General features: G+C 36.4%; 1 protein-coding gene across 5 annotated transcripts in view; it reads right to left on the bottom strand.

Annotated features, from left to right (window-relative positions):
* Window positions 1–3,241: 3,241 nt before the first annotated feature.
* Window positions 3,242–5,000, bottom strand: part of il2rb (interleukin 2 receptor, beta) — a 13,252-nt gene continuing 11,493 nt past the window's right edge. For all 5 annotated transcript variants that reach the window (XM_077010567.1, XM_077010570.1, XM_077010568.1 and 2 more), the window contains exon 10: window positions 3,242–5,000. This exon is cut by the window's right edge and continues 2,429 nt beyond it. The gene's annotated coding sequence lies outside the window, so the exon portion shown is untranslated.

Here is a 5,000-nt window from a genome sequence, read left to right as displayed (position 1 = left end):
CACCGTAACTACATATACTCACTGTTATAGTACTGTACACACTAACACTGTAACTACATATACTCGCTGTTATAGTACTGTACACGCAAACACTGTAACTACATATCCTCACTGTTATAGTACTGTACACACAAACACTGTAACTACATATACTCACTGTTATAGTACTGTACACGCTAACAATATACTCACTGTTATAGTACTGTACACACTAACACTGTGGAATTCCTTGCACAACACAGCGCTCCGTGTGCAACTCCTCAGTGGGTTATATGGTGTTTTGTTCCCACAGAGAAAGCCCAGGATTCCAGATGACACTACTTTCACTGTCATGTGGGATAATGACACCTCACACCATTCAGGGGTCATTTGAGAACGTCCTTTGTGAAGAAAATGACAGCGTGGTATAACCCAAGGAATGGTCAGATGACATTGAGTTGTCCGTCTGTGACACTACACAACCTACATTGCATTCTGTGTTAAACCACATGATGATATGACAATGAATTACAGTTTTTTGCAGTTGCTAAGACACAATTTCTGGAACTGTGTCTTTTTTGTCGAAACTTAACACACAGAAGCCAATGCTACACACACAACAGGCAAAACATCGCACACTTTTGGAAAAAACACACACTTCAACCAAAACTCTTGCCAAAACCATATTTTTGCATCTAAACGCTACACACAAATATCAGATGATTAGCCTTTCTTATATGTGAATACACACTTATCTGATAAATAGAAAACACTACTACCATGTGTTTTTTAAATGTTCAGTGTACAGTCTGTTACAAAAGTATACCATAGTTCACATATACAGAGGTTTTTATGCACATTCATAAACACCATGAAGTAAAATAGTAACAAGGTTTATTTACTTTTTGCTTGAGCAGTACACATAGAAACAAAAAGGACAAAAATACTGTAAATAGCAGACAAATTTAGGGTGCATCTCGTCTTGTATTTGGGTCTGGCCACAAGATTTCATCAACATCACAGGTGATGTCCTCTTTGGTAAGACAGCGGGGGAAGTATCTTCTTGAGTGACGTATCCAGCCCTGACATGCACCCTCATCAATGTCCCCACAAGCTTCCTCCATCACCTGCAGAAGTGGTATGTGATGGTGGGGTTGACGGTCATAAACTTTCCACCTTCATGCCGAATAAAACTCCTCAATAGGGCTGAGGAAAGGTGAGTATGGTGGGAGGTGAAGCACATCAAACTGTGGATGTTCGGTGAACCAATGTCGTACTTGTGTAGCACGGTGGAAACTTACATTGTCCCAGATAACAACGTCCCTGGTCTGTTCTTGTCCATCTCCCTGGTGATGTGGAATAAGTATGTTGTGTAGTGTGTTGAGAAAGGTGATGATGTGAGCAGTGTTGTAAGGACCAAAAGTAGCATGATGATGGACAACACCATTGTGGCAAATGGCTGCACACATTGTGATGTTCCCACCACGCTGCAGGGACACTGACTATGGCACGGTGTCCTATGACGTTTCTTCCTCTGCGTCTTGTTCTGGCAAGGTTGAAGCTTCATCAATATAAAGGAACTTGTGTTCCACTGCTGCAACATCTAGCTCCATTACTCTCTGAAACCAAACATTACAGTATTACAGTACTGTTTATGACTGAATGAAATGGGCATATATCATACTCAACATTGTGTGGCACAGGACACTGGAGTAAAGTATAAGTAAGAGGATAGCAGAGCATACTTGCACATATTCATAGTGCAGTTCCTTCACACTGTCAGAGTTGCGTTGAAATGGTGCCCTGTATAGCTGCTTCATACGCACTTGATGTCTTCTCAGGAGTCGGCCCAGTGCAGATAGACTCACTGATTGAATGTTGCTGAAAGTGATGTTGTCAGTAATGATGTGCTGTTGTAGTTGTCATAAAGGTATACTGTTGTTTGATATGACAGTGTTCACGATGGCCTCCATGGTCAACCAAAGTGGCCTGGATCTCATCCGTGATGGTTGTTTGTGTTCTTCCTCTTCCTCGTCCTCTACCTCTCTGTGAAGTATTAGCCTCCATTGTTGTGCAAACCAAGATTTGCAACTTGTGGCCTCTTTATAGAGATCAAGTTCTGATAACGATTTATATAAATTAGCTAGAAGTGTTGTAACGTGTGAGAACTGTATGGTATTTTGGTAGGTGAGTGTAGCAGTTGTGTGGCAGTGTTTTCTAAAAGAAACACATGGTTTTCAGTTTTGAATGTTGTGTCTTATGTGAACAACTGTGTATAATTTTTTTCAAAAAGTGTGTTTCTAAATGAGTGTAAGGCAGAGAATGTGCTTAAGATTTGGCACACCCGGTCAATAGATAGGCTACATGGGTTAGTTGTTTCAGAAACTGTGCTATAAGGACCACTTTTTGGGTCTTAGCAAATGGAAATGTAAAATAATTATTTTTTGGCATTATATGTAATATCCTTTATTTTCTACAGAATATTTAAGTAGCAGTAATACAGTAGTTTTTACACACAATGTCTAAATAGTGCTCAATATGGATTTTGCTAAGGCACAGAACCAAAACAAACAGAAAACACAGTGCACGTGTTCCTAGGAGTGTCGCCAACTTCCAAAAGTTTCACTAGCACCACCTACAGGTAGACCTGTGCTCGAGACACTCCGGTTCGTGTTTGTCCGTTCTTTCTGCTCCGGCGAGACGCTTGGGCTACCAAGGCTTGCACGTCAGTCTGGCTCCCCCTTCTGGCTTTGCGGTTCAAAAACGTCTCCTTAATTAAACCCTGTTTTACAAGGACGCTTTGACTATGCACACAAGACAGTAATATTTATTGTAGAATGTTTAATCATAGAATTAATATTTAAAAAATCCAATGGAGAAGCGATTGTTCGTGTGAGTGAAACTGCTCTGCGCTACACCGCTGGGATGCTCAGGTGCTGTGTAGTTATCGCCGTGATGCAACTCATGGCCTCTCTGAGAGGGCTACCTGGTTCCTCCGCCCATAACTCAGGGTGTTGGTGTAACGGAAACCGCCTCACACTAAGAAATGTCAGACCACATACTACTGCAGGATATTGCACAAGAACATCACCAACTCGGCCCATTAACACGTCACCGTGCACACACACACACACACACACACACACACACACACACACACACACACACACACACACACACACACACAGACACACACATCTTAACACATCATTACTGTATTGTTATGCATTCATTGTCATTTTTATTTTTGATCAAAAAAGTATAAACTGTTAGATATAAAATATGCACACAAAGAAAGTATGTTATTGGACACACAATATTTGACTCATGACACTTATAATTACAAGTAAATAGACATAATTTGCAATTGTTTGAAATATTTTAAACAAATACAAATAAGAGCAGTTAATGCAGGATTGGTTAAAACAAGAACAGATTAACAGGTTAAAACATATGTGAACAGGTAAATAGGATAAAATGTGTGAATGTTATATGTGAATGTTATATGATGTAAATGCTATTTGATGTGAATGTTATGATGTGAATGCTATATGATGTGAATGTTATGTGTGAATGTTATATGATGTGAATGTTATATGTGAATGTTGTATGATGTGAATGTTATATGATGTGAATGTTATGTGTAAATGTTATATGATGTGAATGCTATATGATGTGAATGTTATATGATGTGAATGTTACATGTGAATGTTATATGATGTGAATGCTATATGATGTGAATGCTATGTGTGAATATTATATGATGTGAATGCTATATGATGTGAATGTTATATGATGTGAATGTTTAATGATGTGAATGTTATATGTGAATGTTATGTGTGAATGTTATATGATGTGAATGTTATATGATGTGAATGTTATGATGTGAATGGTATGATGTGAATGTTATATGATGTGAATGTTATATGATGTGAATGCTATATGATGTGAATGTTATGTGTGAATGTTATATGATGTGAATGCTATGTGTGAATGTTATATGATGTGAATGCTATATGATGTGAATGTTACATAATGTAAATGTTATATGATGTGAATGTTATGTGTGAATGTTATATGATATGAATGTTATATGATGTGAATGTTATGATGTGAATGTTATATGATGTGAATGTTATATGATGTGAATGCTATATGATGTGAATGTTATGTGTGAATGTTATATGATGTGAATGTTATATGTGAATGTTGTATGATGTGAATGTTATATGATGTGAATGTTATGTGTAAATGTTATATGATGTGAATGCTATATGATGTGAATGTTATATGATGTGAATGTTACATGTGAATGTTATATGATGTGAATGCTATATGATGTGAATGTTATATGATGTGAATGTTATATGATGTGAATGCTATGTGTGAATATTATATGATGTGAATGCTATATGATGTGAATGTTATATGATGTGAATGTTTAATGATGTGAATGTTATATGTGAATGTTATGTGTGAATGTTATATGATGTGAATGTTATATGATGTGAATGTTATGATGTGAATGTTATGATGTGAATGTTATATGATGTGAATGTTATATGATGTGAATGCTATATGATGTGAATGTTATGTGTGAATGTTATATGATGTGAATGCTATGTGTGAATGTTATATGATGTGAATGCTATATGATGTGAATGTTACATAATGTAAATGTTATATGATGTGAATGTTATGTGTGAATGTTATATGATATGAATGTTATATGATGTGAATGTTATGATGTGAATGTTATATGATGTGAATGTTATATGATGTGAATGTTATATGATGTGAATGCTATATGATGTGAATGTTATGTGTGAATGTTATATGATGTGAATGCTATGTGTGAATGTTATATGATGTGAATGCTATATGATGTGAATGTTACATAATGTAAATGCTATATGATGTGAATGTTATGTGTGAATGTTATATGATGTGAATGTTATATGATGTGAATGTTTACACTACAAACTGACAGTGGGTGTTTTAGTCACCTAGCTTATTGTAAA

This window comes from Brachyhypopomus gauderio, chromosome 6 (assembly GCF_052324685.1).
Source record: "Brachyhypopomus gauderio isolate BG-103 chromosome 6, BGAUD_0.2, whole genome shotgun sequence".
Taxonomy (NCBI): domain Eukaryota; kingdom Metazoa; phylum Chordata; class Actinopteri; order Gymnotiformes; family Hypopomidae; genus Brachyhypopomus; species Brachyhypopomus gauderio.
Note: the sequence above shows the minus strand (reverse complement) of the source record. Positions and strands in the feature narration are given on the sequence as shown.